This window comes from Cupressus sempervirens, chromosome 7 (genome assembly GCF_028749045.1).
Source record: "Cupressus sempervirens isolate cs-2001-9-10 chromosome 7, ASM2874904v1, whole genome shotgun sequence".
Lineage (NCBI taxonomy): Eukaryota > Viridiplantae > Streptophyta > Pinopsida > Cupressales > Cupressaceae > Cupressus > Cupressus sempervirens.
In genome coordinates, this window is record NC_143124.1 from 815,711,983 (window position 1) to 815,732,607 (window position 20,625).

A 20,625-nucleotide genomic window follows, 5' to 3' on the forward strand; every position below is an offset into this window, starting at 1 on the left:
CTTGCAACTTGGTGACTATTCCCATTGGTTGGCAAAGGAAAATTTATATAAGTGATAACTAAATTAAAATAATAGGTGGTAATAAATATAAGATAACTAAAAGGTTGGGATTGAGTACCTTCCATTGGGAAGAGTTGCCACCCAGATTGTGTGCCTCCCATTGGGGAGTGCAATTTCCAATACTAGCTTGGGATTTTGGATGCCAAGAAACTCTGCATGATGTTAGCCCCTACATAGTAGCCCATTGAGTGTCTGAGGAGGACTTGTCATACTTGCATTGTTTCATGATCTTAGTTTTAGTCATCATTACTATCTAGCGTGAGTGTTAGCCATGGATGTTTACTTTATGTGTGTTTTTGGTTGGATCATTATCTCCATTAGCATGGTGGGAATGGGCCTATGAGTACCACGTGGTTGGGAGATGTAGCTACCTTCAACACTACTAGGGACTAGTGTATAGAGATGTCATATTATCCTAGTGTGACCATTGCTGGATGTTTTCACTTGGTACTTTAGGTTTTGGAGAATGCTTCCTTGTTATTTATGCTTTCATTAGAATGCTTTTATATCATGTTTAAATGATGTTAGTTATTAAAAAATTCCCTTACTATGATGTTGAGCATATGATATATAATGTTATCTACTTAGTTAGAGTATCAATTGCTTTTGGTTTAGCATGTTAGATTTCCTATTCTTATGATGTTATTACACTTTAGTAGTGACGTCCTTATAAGAAAAATCCAACTATCTAATTGGCAGTTTTGAATGTTACACACGGGGGATGGCTAGGACCTTTGAGGTCTCATAATGCTATTATAGTTGGGAGGAACCACAGACTTAGTTTGTTATTTTAGTACATTGTGATGTTGCTTTTGTACACTGCAATGTTTCTTTTAGTTATTTTCATTCACTTCTATGTTAGATGGTTAGATGCAGTTTCCATCTTTTAATTATTTTGTTTGAGTTTTTTTTCCTTGATAATGGGTCCAATAATCCCTAGTGTGGAGCAAATTTATTTCCTAGCTATTTATCTTTATATTTTCTAGCTTTCTTTTTTGTATCCTTGTGTGAAATTGCACTTTCTTGCATGAGAATGCAAAAGCTCACGTGGTGTGATGGGTTTCCTCGTGTGGCTTATGGTGCATTCTCGCATGAAAACCAACACCATTTTGAGGTGTTTTGGTTACTAGGCCAAGAAAGTTCTTGCACAATTGGGAAAATCCTTGTTGGGCTTGCTCTACATCCTCACACAAAAATCTATTAGTTGTGTTTCCTCGCGGTAAAAATAGGGGGCATCTCGACTAGTTTTTAGAGAATGCAACTTAGTAATCTGAGTAACCATTGGGATTAATGGTATTTCCTTGCTTCCATAGATAAGAGGTTTTAGGTTCTATTGTCATCTTGAATTTTTGGTTTCTTTTTTTGAGTGTGTCAGTTTGGTTAGTAGTGTTTGGAGATTCATTGGTTGCTGGGATTGTTGGTGAAGTCTTCCATTAGGATATTTGTGATCCTTGTATGATGTTGTCATGTGCATTCATATGTATAAAAAAATATATCTTGGATTTTATTAAATACTTGTTCCAAGGATCTCTAGGTGGGGCATTACATCTAGTATCATATCCTATGTTCAAACATTCAAATCTCAGTGTATATGTTGCCCATATGGTTTATGTTGCGTTGTGTGTGTTGGTGTTTGAAAATGCTGGAGCATTTTCAATTATCCCCATGAGAATATGACATATCTAGGGGTAGCTAACTCCCATTCTCAACACATCATTTCAGACACAGGGCCAACTATAAGGCTTGACCCTTCTTCTACTTCAAGCTCTACTAAACCTAGGTGGCTAGGCCTTATATTCAAATGATTATGTACCAGTGCAAAAACATATCCCTAAATCTATTAATCAGATTTTACCCTTATATCTCCTAATAACTCATGAGATAACATCAATCTACAATAGCTAAATGCAGATCTATGAATCTCAGAAGCTGAGTGAGGGTATTATACTTAGGTCCTTCAACATGAAAGGGTAAAACACGTTTGATTAATAATGTTGAACTCAAAAAAACCCCTAATATGTAGAAACATGAACAAATGATCCTAAAAATGATTAGTGCCTTATCTATTGGGAAATTTCATGAATTAATCACATACATGTATATACCTGATACTTATTTATAGATTCAGGTATACGATCTATCCATTCACCTTGTAAATAGACATCCATGTTAATTATGAACCTCATTCTTACATGATAGCCCCATAAGTAAACTTGGAATGCTATTGATTTCCCTGAAGCATTTACATAACCCCTTGAGTTATAGACAAAAATGAAACAACATATAGCCTAAAGGCGACTGCAACTACAACCTCAGCTCTTTGTTTAGAGATTGTAAAACATTGAAGATCACTGATAAAGGAGATAAGAATTAGAATGAAACTAATGAAATTCTTTCTCCTTTGTATTAATTTCCTTGAAATAATACATTTAAATGCATGAAATCAAGACATGAAAACATCTAATATATTAGAAGTAGCTGTATTATCTTTCCTACTGCTATTCACACAAGAGAAATTGTTGAAAAATATGTGGTATCACAGTATGGGAACACCTCAAAACTGGATCCAAAAATTGTATCATAGCAGTGATTGGTTTTTCTCCAAAAATTGGAACCAACTGGTTTCTTAGTGACAAAAACTAGAACCCTTACAAAAGATGAGAGAAAGAAAGATATAGGAGAAGAGTTCATTCTCAGATCTGATCTAAGCATGACATTTGTCCACTTGGAAAACCTTCTCAACAGGTTAAAAACAACTCTCTAATCACTTCCCTCAACTAGTGAATCAAATCTTCATTATTAGGCCTCTACAAAAACACAAAATATTTGAGATATTTGAAGTATTACTGATTTTGATTAATAAACTTTACTCAAGGTAAAAGTGAAAATCAGTTTAAAAATGACTTCTAAAAGCCAAGAAAACCATTTGAAATCAATTTTCTTCACATCTAGGCTTCAACAAGCCTTTATAACTGCCTCCAAACTGATTTTGACATCCCATGATGAATTCTACCCATTTTACTAAGAAAGCCCTAGAAATTACAAAACTACTTATAGAATGAACCAGTGAAGACTTGTGCATAATTGGACCTCAAATTTGGAAAATTCAGCTTCTTCCAGTTTTGACGGTATATTATAGTGCCTATTCTAGAGAAAAATACCCCTTGGTAGCAGTTTGAAAAAATTAGGTCAAGACTATAGCTTGGCATTAAAATTCATCCATTTGAAACTTCTAAATTTGATTTGATTTTTAATTTTTCTTATCCCTCCATTCTTGTCATGCCACATGTCAATCTTTCATTGGCCACACCAATTTGAAATAATTAATCTTTAATTAATTAATATTAATTAATCCCTTTTCCATCATTCCCAAACCTTGCTTTACATTCTCATGGGCACTAACATCTTTATGCATATCGATATTTTATTAATATTTCTCATATCCTGTAGCCCTGAGGCAACAATCAATCTTCTTTACATTCTTACACTCAAGCCCACATGAACATTATATTTATATTTCATTGCATCTCATAGCATCGGGCCCTTTCAAATTTCCATTTACGACCATACGCCTATTTGCCTTTACATCCTCACGGAAAACGTAAGCCCAGGACTTTTGAAAAATTGTTTTACATTCTTACAAGCAACTAAATGTTTTAACATTTCTTTTTACAACTATATGGGCACTAGCATACCACCGAAAACTTTTATTTTCAAACATACGCTCTTACGAGGGCACTCAATTTTGGAGTAGTGTAAAGTAATACAGCTTCACTTCCTGACTATACAAGGTGGTCGTAACATCAAAAGGCTTCTCAAATATTTCTTCGATCATATGCTTAGGCAAAGCATTTTGTAGGTCAAAATGATTTGACTTTAGACCCATGGGCCCCTCAACATGGCCATAGCTTCTAAAATAAGCCTATGTCCTTAGAAAAAATGTAGTCTAAGTAAGAATGTATTTAAAGACTAAAAGTTTCACACACCTGCTACATGTGGGACAAAGGTTCCTCACTAGTTTCCTGTGTCTATCACCATGTCGTGGACAATTACAATATTGTGGAAACTTTGCAGATGCGGCCTCCTCATTCTTCACGTGGGCAATCTGAATGCAGTGGTGGATTTCATTCTTTATACTACCACCCTAGTCTTTTGTGTGGATGACTCCCCAATAGCTATGACTTCCTACTTATCTAATGCCCTATAGCCTTAATGTGGGAAGGAAATGCTTCCCTTCTTTCACGTGGATAGTGCTCTTCAATCGGCTTCTACTCAACGGATTTTTCCCTCTTTATCGTGGAGGTTCTTTCTCAAATCGTGGGTTGCTACTTTGAATCAAATTTTTCCTTTTTGCATGGCTGCAAGCTTGGATCTCTACTCATGGCATTGGATTTTTGCATATTAAATGTTACTTGTCTGTGTGGCTTGTTCTTTTGATCAGCGTGAGTTTTTGTTTTTAATTTGCCTTCCTGCAGGTTTTTCTTAGCTGGCTGCTCTAAGTTTTCCTTATGGCATGGATCCCTTTTAATGGGTGGCTTTATAATCCTTCAACACATGCTATTTTTGTTAGCATCTATCTTCCTTATCAAACATTGGGCCTTTTTGTTTTGATGTGCAGGGTATTTTGGTGTGTGTTTTTTGTCATAACGCCTCCCTCTACTACTCCAACAACTATTAGCATGAACTCCTTTGATGCGAGGCATCTTCAATCGGTGGCTTGGCCTCTTAACCATGCATTGACTGTGTGGAAGCTTTAAAATGTGAGGAGTTTCTTTGTGTTTTGCTACCATTAATCCATACTTAATGTATGGACATACTTCAAATAGTAATTGAGCTGCAGACAAATGTTCCCTACTGGATATTTCTTTTAATTTTAAAAAATTATATGAGCCTTGTGCTGATGGGCCAGGCCATGCAACAAGGCTTTCAACCATATAAGTAGTAAGCCATTGCATGGGATCACCATCAACTGAGCTGATTCTCCTTAACTTTCTTATCAAGGTCAATTCTCGGTCAGCATTTCTCTCAAAGATGGCAGTTGCACACTCCACCAATAGCTTTAAAGGATAATTACCTTGACCAATTTGTGCCTGAACCAGTGATGTCTTGGGATCTATTTGCAAAATAAATGGCTGTTTTTGATTTTCTTGATGAGGTCTACAAGTTTCTCTTGTTGGACATTCCTTCTTGATGTAAGGATGACAATGGGATTCACCTAAGATGATTGGAGTTGACAGAATGACATTGTCTGATAGAAGGGTCTGCACGGTGCCAATAACCCACTCCTGATCTAGGTGACTACTTTGTTCAGGGCTAATAGCATGCAATAGCTGAGTTGTCATTGTTGCTTAGCAACTCTCTCTCAAATTCTTGTAGCCTGTGCTGGATGCCTTCTTGGTCTTCAACCAAATTAGCATTAGCACTACCACCCAAAAGGAGACTCTGGGCATCAAAGGATTTCATGCTTGGTAAAAAGGAGTGCATCTATGCAAAATTCTTGTGAGACATGGAACACTTGATAGGGGCACCTTGTAGAATTGGCAAGCTAAGAAAATCATCACCATTGTTTTTAGAACCCTCAATGATTTCAACGAAGAACATTTCCATTATAGTCAACTGTCTGGTTCACATTAAATATCAGTATTCATTTGAAACAATATCCTTCACATGTTATCAATTTGGAGAAATCAGTCAGACCCCAAAGTGGGTCTGACTAAAAAAAAATTTCATTTTCAAACACCTGACTTCTTAAACTAGCCCATTAACCTTTTAATATTCACTGGAAATGATTTTGAGCATTAATTTGATCATTTAAACTCATTTACCCACTTTTTTGCAAATTGTGAATTTAATTCCAGAGGGTCCCTTGACCGGCCGTAAAAACTAACTAGAACACTTGATCGAGCTCTAAAAACTGGCACACAAAGTCTTTTTTCCACACACTTACACCTTGTTGAATCTCATCTCATGAAAAAATTAGGTTCAAAAGATATTCGCTATCAAAGTTGACCTCTCAGAATTACCTGCAAGAAAACATGTTAAAAAACATAAATTGCGTTCAGAATCGGCCTATAAATTGGGTAAACTGACACTTGGGGGCATGAAAATTGGGATGTTGGTTCTTTGTCATGGGGACATTATGGATCTGCAATTTTGGCTCATGATGAATAATAGGACAGAAATGGAAATCAATCAAAGTGGGTTACTCAGATTTTGCAAACTGGAAATACTGACAAAACATTTTTTTACAAATGGAAATGACTTGGAAAAGTGTGCATACGGATTCATCATGACTTACAAACTGACACACTTGGAGTATTTTAGGAGGAAAACATAGTGGTACACTCCATTTGATCTTACCAATTATAGATCTCAAGTTATGACGTCCCAAATAGGGGTACACAACAACTTGCATTTGCTGACACTAGTAAAAAGATAGAAATTGTGTTTGGAATCGCATTTGAAAACTGATCAAACGGATTCTTCATAAGTTGAAACTTGAAAAATAATAAGTCTCTGACATCTAAAATGAAATGAAAAAGGAATTTTAGCATTTTGGTAAACTAGGTCAAAATTATAGCATGTCAAACAAGGCTTCCCAAAATTCTGAACATTTCATATCAACATGACATTGATAATTGACCAACTTTGAGGGATTCAAAACCTAGACAAATGAACTCAAAATGAATCAAAATTTGAAACATAGGCTCTCAGGTATGGAATTGAATCTTCTTCAAATTCTCAAGGTTTTTCTATCCTACAGATTCAATACAATCCCCAGTAGAGTCGCCATTTTGTTTGTGTTTGAAAATGCTAGAGGGTTTTGAATTATCCCCATGGGAATATGACATTTCTAGGGGAAGCTAACTCCTATTCTCAACACATCATTTTAGACACAGGGCCAACTATAAGGCTTGTCCCTTCTTCTAGTTCAGGCTCTGCTAAACCTAGGCAGGTAGGCCTTAGATTCAAATGATACCATACCAGTGCAAAAACATATCCCTGAATCTATTAAGCAAATTTTACCCTTATATCTCCTAATAACTCATGAAATAACATCAATCTACAATAGCTAAATGCATATTTATGAATCTCAGAAGCTGAGTGAGGGTATTACACATAGGTCCTTCAACATGAAAGGGTAAAACATGTTTGATTAATAATGTTGGACTCAACAAAACCCCTAATATGCAACAACATGAACAAGTGATCCTAAAAATGATTAGCGCCTTATCTATTGGGCAATTTCATGAATTAATTACATACATGTATATACCTAATACTTATTTATATATTCAGATATACGATATCCATTCACCTTTTAAATAGACATCCATGTTCAATCTGAACCTCATTCTTACATGATATCCCCACTAGTAAACTTGCAACCCTATTGATTTCCCTGAAGCATTTACATAACCCCTTGACTTATAGACAACAATGAAACAACATATAGCCTAAAAGGGACCGTAACTAACACCTAAGCTCTTTGTTCAGAGATTGTAAAACATTGAAGATTATTGATAAAGGAGACGAGAATTATAATGAAACTAATGAAATTCTTGCTCCTTTGTATTAATTTCCTTGAAATAATACATTTAAATGCATGAAATCAAGACATGAAAACACCTAACATATTAGAACTAGTCATATTATCTTTCCTACTACTATTCACACAAGAGAAATTGCTGAAAAATATGTGGTATCACAGTATGGGAACACCTCAAAACTGGATCCAAAAACTGTATCACAATAGTGACTGGTTTTTCTCCAAAAATTGGAACCAACTGGTTTCTTAGTGACAAAAACTGGAACCGTTACAAAAGATGAGAGAAAGAAAGATATAGGAGAAGAGTTCATTCCTGGATTTGATCTGAGCATGACATTTGTCCACTTGGAAAGCCTTCTTAATAGGTTAAAAATAACTCTCTAATCTCTCCCCTCAACTGGTGAATGAAATCTTCATCATTAGGTCTCTAAAACAACACAAAATATCTGAGAAATTGAAGAATAATTGATTTTGATTCCTGAACTTTACTCAAGGTAAAAGTGAAAATCAGTTTAAAAATGACTTCTAAAAGCGAAGAAAACCATTTGAAATCAATTTTCTTCACATTCAGGCTTCAACAAGCCTTTATATTTGCCTCCAAACTGATTTTGACATCCCATGATGATTTTTTCCCATTTTACTGAGAAAGCCCTGAATATTACAAAACTGCTTATAGAATGAACTAATGAAGACTTGTGCATAATTTGACCTCAAATTCAAAAAATTTAGCTTCTTCTGGTTCTGACGGTATATTATAATGCCTATTCCAAAAAAAAAACCCCCTGTTAGCAATTTGAAAAGATCTGGTTTGGACTATAGCTTGGCATTAAAATTAAAAAATTGCGTTCAAAATTGGCCTCAAAAACTAGGTAAACTGACACTTGGGGGCTCAAAAACTGGGATGTTGGTTCTCTATCATGGGGACATTATGGTTCTAAAATTTGGGCTCATGAAAAATAATAGGATGCAAATGGAAATCAGTCAAAGTGGGTTACTCAAATTTTGCAAACTGGAAACACTAACAAAAAACATTTTTTTGCAAATGGAAATGACTTGGAAAAGTGTGCATATAGATTCTTAATGACTTAAAAACTTACAAACTTGGAGTATTTTCAAAGGAAAACATAGTGGTATGCTCCATTTGATCTTACCAATCATGGATCTCAAGTTATGATTTCCCGAATAGGGGTACCAAACAATCTGCATTTGCTGACACTAGTAAAAAGATAGAAATTGCATTTGAAAATTGATCAAATGGATTTTTCATAAGCTGAAACTTGAAACATAACAAGTCTCTGACATCTAAAATGCAACACAAAAGGAATTTCAACACTTTGGTAAACTAGTTAAAAATTATAGCATGTCAAACAGGGCTTCCTAGAATTATGAACATTTCATGTTAGCATGACATTGATAACTGACCAACTTTGAGGGATTCAAAACCTAGACAAATAGACTTGAAATGACTTGAAAAATTAAACATAGGCTCTTAGATATGGACATTAGACACTCCCAAAGTAGTGAGTCATGAAATTTTTTTGGGTGAGATATTTAGTTGCAAACATGGCCTCCTGTCATTGTTTGACACTTAGGTGAAAATGTAGATTTGACAATTACTCAAAAACATGACTTCACGAAATGATTCAGAATGGAATTTTATTAGCATGGAACAAGTGGATATGCTGAATGCATGGTGTTAGAAACATTAAACAACTCTTGGCCTTCTCAAGTACAGTCAGGTACAATCTCATTTATGGGCATTTAAAGAGCTTGAATATACTCAAAATTTGAAATAGATTCTCAAAATGGGAACGCAATTTTTAGCGCCAACAGTGTGAGTATAAGTATCTTGGTGATAGCTCATGATTTTTAATCCTTTGGTATCTACTTTTGATGGATTTTCTTATATAGTGGATGTGACTAGAGTAGTGTGAGGAAAAGGAAGTGAGTCTTTCCTGACTTTATAGATGAAATCAATGTGCCTTGTTTGGTTGGTTGTGTGTGTGGCCCTATTGGATGGAGCAACTGATTGGTGTCCATGTGTTGGCTTTGGATGCCTCTTTTTATTTCTCCTTGTGGATAAATGTGTATTATTTCTTTGTTTTGTCTTATTTGTAAGAAAATAAATGAATCTTATTTGTGATTCTATGTTTTGTCATTATAGTAATGATATGGTTACTTTCATTGATAAATGAGTGTTTATTGTGAATCATTACAAAGAAGTAGGTTTTGCATTTAATCCTTTGGGTTAATGACTTAAGTCCCCAATTTGATTTCTTCATAAACTTATGGAAATTGTATTAAAATTGTTGAATATCTAAATGTTGCATTGCATGAAAAATAAATAAGTTATCATAGTCGGCATATGCAAGAGGTTATTGCTGGTATACTGCTTGATGTGTGTGAGTGTGTTCCCTCTTGTATGATTATTCCTAGTCATCACATGTGATGTGAGTTGATTTATGCCTTATTTTATTTGGTTGGAGGTACTTTCATCATGTTGTTGGGCTACCATTGGTTTTCTGTATTTTCCTTTCTTGGACTAGTCATCAAATTTTGTCTATCACTCTCTTTGTGGTTGTTGTCACACTTGACTTATTGTTGAAATGAGCCCTTTTGTGATTTATTGTGGGAGTTGACAAATTCCCCATTTGGGCCTTTTGATTATGTTTCATAGTGACTATTCTACATGTTTTTACTATTGCCCAGTTATATGTTGTGACTTTATCACATTCATCTCAAACTTTGGTAGTGCATAGAAGGGATAATATCATAAAGAACATAATATTGTATTTGTGATAGATATAAAGTTGATAGTATGACTGGATGGTTTAAATGATGATTAAACATAGCATATTTCTGGAAAGAAAAGTGAAAAGATATGTACTTTTTTTATGGTAAGTGACTCTTGGACCCTTGCTTCAAAAGCCTTTCAATTTCATTGTGCATTAATGTTTGTGTTATGGTTAACTAATGAATTGTGAAAGAGAAGTAATGATGGTTTTAGTCTATGAATTACCTTTCAATTCATGTCTTATGACATCCTAGGCATGTGTGCTCTTTGGTTGTTATGGACGTTTCGATAGTTGCTTGTCTTGATAATCAAGATGGTTTGAGTTTTCTATGATGTTTTATTTTTAGTGGTGATTCAAACTCTTAGGTCTTAGGAATATCTAAGCTCCATCATGTTGTCTACCTTGTCGATATATTTTTGATGCTTTTTGAATAGAGTCAATCATAGTCTGGACGTGAAAGTTATGGCCTTCAGAGTGAAGGCAATTTTTGTGCTATCTTGAAATTTCACGTGAGAAACAAGTGGTCATGTGTTTTCTCACCTGGTTCTTTGCATTATCTCACCTAGTTTGATGCAAAAATTTGCACGAGACTATGCTAATGCAAATTTGGCTTGGGTTACAACAAGAAACTCTTTCACACTTTTGAAGGTGTGCATTGATGTTTTGAGTACCCTCTATTGAGTATAAGTGAATTCAATTATGACATATCATATTTATGACCATTGTAGAAGCTTTATTTGTCTTGTTATTTCATAAAAGAGGAGTTAACATGCCTTCATAATCTACTAGGTACTTTTTGGGATTCATGGTTGGGTTTATGTGTTCCCTATAACACCGTCCCACCTTTGGGAGAAGAAGTGTGGACTATGAGTGTTCCTTGCTTGAGGTTGACGTTTCCTTGTGTTTGAGTGTGTTTCAGTATTTAGATGAGTCTAGATCTACCTTTTGGACATTGACTTTGGTGCATCTCTATATCCTTTTCTCTCTTGAGGAAGTAGGTTAGCATGATTATGCCACTAGCTTAGTTATTGTTGGATGAGTATTTTGATGGTTGGTAGAATTGTGAGTTTCCCCAATGCATCTTGGGCTGATTTAGTGTAGAGGTTGTGTGAGACTCCATCTTAGTCCTAATGCTTTGTAGTTTCTACCTCCCTAATCTTATACCTTTAGAGGACTATCTCAGTCAAGTTGCTTATTGACCATTGACTTGAGATAAGAGACTGAGTTTAATAGTAGGTTGGGTGTGGTATTCCCAACATGTTGTTGGAGGGACATGGTATCATTTGACACATATTACCATCTTATGAGTTGGTATGAAGATATTACATGATTTTGTCCATTAATGAATTCTTTGTAACCTTGTGGAAAGTTGATATCTTGTCTAGTTGGGTTAAGTAACCCTAGTTACCAGTGATAGTTGAGATTTTGTATCATAGAGACTAAGTGATCCTATTCTTGGTGGTTAGTAGTGGTGAGTATCCTTTGGAGTGCACACTTTTTTTGGTAAACTTCCATCCTCTATTCTCAAAGGGTGAGTTTATGTGGTTTCAAGGATGCTCATGTGTGGCATGATAGTATTCTTGGGAATTTGGGATGGTTATTCCCCATAATTCCAACTCTGGTTGGAAGTGCATAGTGTTTTGACCTTGTTGTAGTCACTTGAGAGGTGCATGTTGTAGTTGGGCACCTATGGATGAGGTAGAGTGGCTTTTTCCTTACCTTGTATTGTTGACTTTATGGCTATATGGGTTTTCCTAGCACATAGGAGGTACCTTGTTAGAGGACCTTGTGTTTGTGTGACACCTATTCTCTTATGGTTGAACTATTTTGGGGTTGATGAGATGGTTTGAGAATGTTGGAGTGATTTGGTTGAACTTGTGAAGAAGTCAGCGAGTCATTACTATTGTTTGATTTTGATTTCATTCTTGGTGTGTTTGTTTTCTATTCTTTATTGCATGCTTCTAGGAGTAAGCCTAGTCTTTGGGGGGGATGATGTAGTGCCTCATCCATTTGACTTCTATAAGTCATCCTAGAGGATGAACCCTTATTGATCTCTCCTTGAGAAAGGATCATGATTGGGACCATGAGTACTCTACACCCTTGAGGTGCTTGGATTTAGGTTACTATTTTAGTTTCTTTGATTATGCTTATGGCTGATTTAAGAGATTATGATGTGTTAGATGGATTCACTAAGGTTTGTGCCAGTGGTTACTAGGATCAATGTGGTATCATGATTATCATGATATGTGTGCAGAGATTGCACTATGTACTATTACCTTGCTATACTGGACTAGGTTCCTGTATTAGTGGTTATTCATGTATATGATTGTGTTTTCTTAGGTGTTTTAAGTGCCTTTTTATGTTATTTAAACAACAATTATTAAATGGTTAAATAATTAGAAATGGATTGTCCATGTTGGATTCATTGGTTATGTGCTATGGATATTTACTTTGTTATATTTTGATTCAAGAGATACTTGTTACTCATGTTATTGTTTCACATTTGAGATGACCTGAGGGTCAGATGTTATAATTTGATTTTAGTATCATAGATGTAGACTACTATGCTATTTAGTTGATCATATTTGAATGATGATGCCATTTTGAGATCAAAATATGTTTTATGATGATATCTAGTTATTCAATATTTGGACATATATCTAATTATGTTATGTGATGGATTTAATGCTATGGTTATTTACTTCATTCTTGCTTCATTATGCTATATGAAAATGCGAGTGATGTAAATAAATTATTTTAGTATAATTGAATAAATGGTTAAATTAGGAAATTTAATGCATTTATTGCTTTAGATAAGTTATTGTTGACACAAAATCTTTCACCCTTGCTTAAAGTCTTACCTAAAGGTAGCCTCGTGTAACATGGAAAAAATCTTAAAAGTGTGGAACTTTGTGACTTGAGATTGACTCTTCAGAGAAGGCTGGTTTCCATACTATCAGGAGGTACCTTACTATTTATTGAGAGGAAAAGGGAGAATGAATGCATGAAAGAAAGCTACCTAATCTAATCTAAGAGGAGGTGATACACCAAATAGTATGTTTAATCTTATCTCTACCCAAGAATGCATAGTTCACCAATACAACCTCAAAGTATACTAGTTCAATCCTTGTTAATCTAACAATCATATGTAGATAAAAAGGCAATAGAATGCTATAAGGAAGAGACTTCACTTTATATCATTAAAGAGCCAAGCAGATACAATCATACAATTGAGAAACAAAGACAATATATTAATTCAAAGGCAAGAGGGTATTGTACAATATATTAATGAAGAAAGAGATACAATAGAGGAATATATTGATTTAGAGGCAAATGAAATTACATTAGAAGAGTGTAGACATACAATACTATAGAATTAGAGAAAAAGATCGACCTTAAGAAGGGTTAGAAAATTTTCTTTTATAGTGCAAGCATAACTCAAATAGCTTCTACTCTAAGGAAAAACTCAACAACTGCATTCAAGATTGCAGAGAACAATCACTACAAATTTGGAAAAGATCTTATCATGGCACACATCCAAATGCAAGAGAATCACTTCTTCACCAAACATAGCCCTAAGAAGATAGAAATGGTAGCCATTATCATTGTGACTATTTAGATCAATCACCAAATGGTGATGGATTGTTCCTTTACATTTATTAGGCATGGGGAATGATTAAAAAGGTTGAAGGAGATCAAAAAGATTAGATATACCATTAAAGAGTTGTTTCCTTTGTTATCAATATGCCAAATCAACCATTTCATCGATCAACTAGAGTCAATCTTCAAGCCTTACCATGTGGACCAATCATCCTTTATCATTCTGACACCCTACCAACATTCAACTTTATGTTTCATGTTTGCCTGCCTATGATTGTAGCTTCACCATCACCTTTCTTTATTTATATTTATTAATTGCAAAACCATGACCAATTATCTATCAACACTTCATAGCTTGTCTTCAACATTTTTCACTAACTATTGTGACTTGGAAAAACTATGAACCTAACTGCCATTTCTTTTCTCCATCTGAGCCTATTGAGACACATGTTGTGTTGTCATTATCTCACTATGTAAATTGAGTGTGCAATTTTCCATAATGACATAGCAATTTGTGTCAATTTCTTTAGATCCAATGATCAAGAATATAGCTAGGATCCTTCTTGCATAGTTATCTTCATAACCAATCAAAAACTACCACATAATCTAGGTCATCCTTACTTCATGTTATTGCTACTTTGTAGCTTAACTATTTAACTCATCACTGATCCTAGCAATTGCATGCACAAAGTGATTTGCAACTTTTCCATCTTGAACATGGTTTATACTAAACTCTTTATGACCTAGGAATCAAGAGAGATCTCTATGTGACCACATGTAACTAGATGCCAGACTTTTAAACTGTGAAGCCATGCTAACCACTGGGAATACTACATTGTACATTCACATCTATCCTAATAGTTAAGCCTTAGACTATAGTGATTGGGAAATGAAGAGTAGTCACATGGTCACAACTTGAGTTTCTAAGGGGGTAAAGCATAAAAAAGCTTGAGACTTAGGATAATAAAGGATAAGCCAAAGTTTCAAATATATTTTTTATTCGATCATTTAGGTGTTTGAATATATGACCATTGGACATGTTTGGCAGAAAAAACTCAAATTTTAGTAGGAGAGAAAATATGGCTAACAATTTTGGTGACTCAGAGGGGATACAGGCCTACTATGTATATGACTAGTGGCCTTCAAGTATCCATTGGGCTGTGGAGTCATAAAAAGCTAGAAAATGTTTTGCAAAAAATTAGAGATATAGGAGAACTATGACCTCTACAACTATGAGACAAAAGAACTCTGCCTCCTCTGAACTACAACTCAAAACTTGCTGTCTCCAAAAGAAATAACATGTTCTCATACACTTATTGAAAACAAGAAGCTAACACAATATATACAAAAATCCCTAACCCTCTCTAGAAGTAGGGTTTGAGGTAAATCCCATTAACTTGAATGGGTAGAACATGACCATTGGGCTTGGATAGATGGAAAGCATTGGCCTACTTGCAATTGGTGATGACATAAGGTCCACTCCAAATAGCATCAAACTTAGAGTGCCTTTATAGCTTGGCTCTATTTGCATCTCACTTGAGGAAAAGGTCTCCTTATCTAAAAATTCTAACCTTAGCATTCTTGTCAAAGCTCCTTTTGACTTGTTGCTGATGTACCTCAAGAGTTTGCATGGCCTATTGTCTTTTTTCTTCTAATTCAACTAGTTCTACTAACCTGATTATCATGGAATCATTTTCCTCTAGCTCCAATTGATGAGATAGCTCGAGAAAGGGGAATTATAGAGAAATATGAAGCTTGGAATCCCTTCCATAAACTAGCATAAAAGGTGAATTCCCAACCACTCTCTTGGGTGTAATTCTATTAGCCAAAAGGGCTATTTTCAACTTGGCATGCCAACTCCTCTGATTGTCTTCAATTATCCTCCTCATGATCCTAATGAGATTCTTGTTAGAAGATTCAGCCAACCCATTGCTTTGGGGATAATAATTTGAGGATGTGATCAAATATTCCCATATTCTAGAGCCCAAGAACATATGTGAGCTTCAAAAAAAGATTAGGCATTATCATATATGATAGTTGAGGGTGTAAGGAAACTCAAGTGTGAAAACATATTCCTACCCTAATCTCTTAAGGAAAGTATTGTGCAAATTCTTTCAAATCCTTACAGTTTTAGATTTGATATAATTTAAACAATAATATTGTAGTCAACCATGAATACAGAAAATAGATAGAGAAATAGTAACACATAAACACAAAGATATGTTGGTGGCAAAAAACCTTTTGGTAAAACAACCCCACCCCTCCAAAACCTACATAACATATTATCTTCAACTCAAAGGTTACAACACACTTGTAGTGCAAGCTCTTTCATGACACAAAAGACTTATCTAGTAGCAACCAACAATACACTACTCACTCACTCACACCCACTATCTATAGCCCTTAGAGTGCTTATAGCTCTTATGTGTCATATGAATCTGTCATAACTATTTCAGTCATGATTTCCTTACACACAATTAAATCTTCCAAAGGTAGTTCTTATGCATCATATGAATCTATCATAACTATTTTTAGTCATGATATCCTTACACACAATTAAATATTCCAAAGATAGCTCTTATATGTCATAGGAATCTATCATAGGAATCCATCATAATTCAAGATGTTGATGCATGCAAGTGGACTGACAAATCAACATGCCAACTAGACATGTACACTCACACTTAATTACATTATATGCAAAAAATACATTTACAAAAAAAGAAAAGAATAGGAATTATCCAAAGTTGAGACACCTTATTCCTAACATTCTCCCACTTGTAAAACACCTTGTAAGAGCAATAGGAACATAACAAGAACTAACCGCTATAGGTCAAAAGGCCCATAGACTTTAAACACCATCTAAATTTCTATGTGCTTACTAGTTTTGTCAATGCAACTACAAAATTATTTATAGTATCTACCTTCTAAAAATTTACCTTTTCATCTTTCACCATATCTCTCATAAAGTGAAACTGCACGTCAATGTGCTTCATTTTAGCATGGAAAGTTGGATTTTTTGCAAGGAAAATAGCACCCTAACTATGACAAAAAATAGTAATATATCCTACATCAACACCAATATCTAAACACAATCTCCTAAGAAAAATGGATTCCTTACAAGCATGAGTAGCAACCATGTACTCAGCTTTTGTAGCGAACAAAGCAACCACAAGTTATTGCTTACTCATCCAACTTATGGAACCACCAAACATAGTGAACATATAAACACTGGTGGATCTCCTACTATCAACATCACCTACCCAATCTAAATCCACAAACCCATGAATAAAACTATCAATATCACCTACCCAATCTAAATCCACAAACCCATGAATAAAAACTAAATGAAAAGCTTTAGAAGAGTTACCAAGATAAAAAATGGAGTAATCTGATGTACTTCTCAAATATCTAAAAAATTTCTTAACTGCATCCCAATGTACCTTTCTAGGATTAGCCATAAATTGACTCAAAACTCCCACTACTTGGGCAATGTCTGGTTTAGTACAAACTATAACGTACATAAGAAATCCAACTGCACTAGCATAAAGTACTCTACTCATGTCCTCCACCTCACTAGGAGATTTTGGACAATCATCTATAGATAACTTTGTTCCCAGAAGAAACAAGAATGCACAATGGCCTACAATCTACCATGCTAAACCTGTCCAACACAGACTTCACGTACTTACTCTGACTCAACCAAAGTTTTTTGTTGGACCTATCTCTACTGATTTCTATACCCAAGATGTACCTTGCTGCCCCAAGATCTTTCATCTCAAACTATGTTGACAACTGAGATTTAAAATTAGAAATCATACCCTTACCCTTCCCAAACAACAACATATCATCAACCTATATTGAAATAATAAGAAGGTGATCACTTTCAACTCTGAAGTAAACATAATGATCTGATTTTGATCTTACAAATCTAATTGACAACACAAAGGCATCAAAATTAAGGTACCACATCCTAGGAGATTGTTTCAAACCATACAAAGACTTCTTTAATCTATAAACCAAAGATTCTTTACCTTTAACAATGTAGTGCTCAGGTTGTGACATATAAATCTCTTCCTCCAAATCACCATAAAAGAAAGCTATCTTCACATCCATCTATTCTATCTCTAAATCATATGATGTAGCAAGACATAATAGAATCTAATAGATGTCAACTTTACAACAAGAGAATATTTCACCATAATCTATTCCCTTTATCTATGAATATGCCTTCACAACCAATCTAGCTTTGTACCTTTCAACAATGTCATCTACACAATTTCTTCTTGAACACCCATTTTCTACCAACAGGTTTCCATCCTTTAGGCAAAGGTACAAGGTCCCAAGTTTTTTATTTTATCAAATGAAGCCACCTCATCATCTATGGCCTCAATCCATGAACCTGCATCTTCCATATCCAAAGCCTCTTTCATAGATCTAGGCTCATCAGTGTTAGTAATAAAAAAAAAGGTACAACTGGAATCTAATATAGAATAACTAGACCTTTCTAGTTGCTTCCTTACTCTTGTGGATCTCCTCAACTACTGAGGTTGAGGTTGTTCTTCCTCTTCTTCTTAACTATCAGAGCTACTACATCTCTCCTCATCATTATACCCAACATGGTCTTTCTAATTAGTCTTCTCATGGGTAGGAGGCAACTGAACAATATCTTCTTTCTTCTCTTTTTCATTTGGTTGTATCACAATAGGACAAGATGTTAGCTTTCTAAAAATAATATTTTTGCTATACAACATCTTACTAGTTACAGGGTCCCAAAGCTTGTATCCTTTCATACCAACACCGTATCCAATGAAAATTCATTTGACAATTTTATTTTCCAACTTAAATATTTTCTTCTTTAGAACATGTGCATAAGCTTCACAACCAAAAACATGAACATGTCTAATTGAAGGTTTCTAACTAGATTACACCTCCATGGGTGTCTTACCAACAAGAGCTGATGTAGGAGATCTATTAACTAGATAGCAAGAAGTGGCCATAGCTTTAGCCCAAAATGTAGTGCCTCTCCCATTTGACTTTTGTAAGTCCTCCTGATGGATGCAACCTTGATGATCTTTTGTTGAGATGGGATCATGATTGTGACCCTGAGTGGTCTACACCGTTGAGGTGTTTGGATTTATGTTTCTTTATCAGTTGCTTTGATTATGCTTTTGACTGATCTTTGAGTTTATGATGTGAGTTTTGGTTCACTGAGGTTTGTGCCAGTGGTTACCAGGATCGATGTGGTATCATGAGGTTGTTCTATGATTACCCTGAGACGTGTGCAGAGATTGCACTATGTTCTTTTCACCATGCTACATTGGACTAGGTTCCTATAGCAATGGTTAGTCATGTTTATGACTGTGTTCGCTTATATGTTTTAAATGCCTTTTTAATGCAGAGTAATCAATCATTATTAAATGCTTAAGTAATTAGAATGGATTTTTCTTGTTGGATTATTTGGTTATGTGCTGTGGACATTTACCTTGTTATATTTCTGATTAGAGAGATATTTGTTACTCATGTGATGTTTTACATTTGAGATGAATTGAGGGTCAAATGTTACTCTTTGATTCCAGTATCATAGATATTAGACTACTATGCTGTTCAGTTAATCATATTGCATGATGATGCTATTTTGAGATGACAGTGTGTTTTATGATGATATCTGGTTATCTGGTATTTGGACATACCTCTGATTATGTTATGTGATGGATTTAATGCTATGGTTATTTACTTCATTCCTACATTGTTATGCTTATTGGGAACATGAGTGATGTAAATAGATTATTTTAATATAATTAAATAAATGGTTAAATTAGGTGATTTAATGCATTTATTGCTTCGGCTATGTTATTATATGCAATTGCACTTGATCGTGTTGTTTAGTGTGCAGGATTTATATCCCTGGCAGTGGCACATGGAGTTAGTGATTCAGCCATTCATATGTTACCAATGTCACCCTTGTATGGTCAACGTATCCTTAATTAAATTTTTAATTTAAACCTTTTGGTGATTATTAAATCCGAACTCATTTGCATTATGTGATTAGACCAGTAAGTGTGTCTGTGCATTTAGAGGTTCGCATTATCGCGAAAAGTTATTAAGGAGGTTTATGTGTTTTTGGGTTTTCGGGCTTTTTAAATTGATTTATTTTAATTTCTGGCAGCTTGGCCATAGATGAATTCCTATTTATAGGAATAGCCTATTTTCGTTTGGGTCGATTCAGAGTTTAACTAGATTGGCTGGTTAAATGCCCTAATCGATTATTCACCCAAAAAGTGAATAAGTATCCAAAGAGGAATTTAATTCCTCACTTCTCACTTTCAAATTGGAAAGTTGGAGAGTAAAACCCAAAATCCTCTTCATGAGGATTTACTGTTTTGTTCGTTGTGGGAGCTACGAGGGTGGGATCATCGCGAGGTTGGGCTCGTTGGATCCAGCTCGGGGAAACCTTGGATTGCCACGATTTTCAGCTACTTCTGCGGGATATTTATTTTATGGTTCAGATTCCCATTTTGCCCTTTTGGCTGTGAGGTAGGGCTTTCCTGTTTTATTGTTTCTGCTCCGTTTCAGCTTCTATTTTTGGTAGCCGTTTGTTTGGAGGCTGAGAACTAGTGT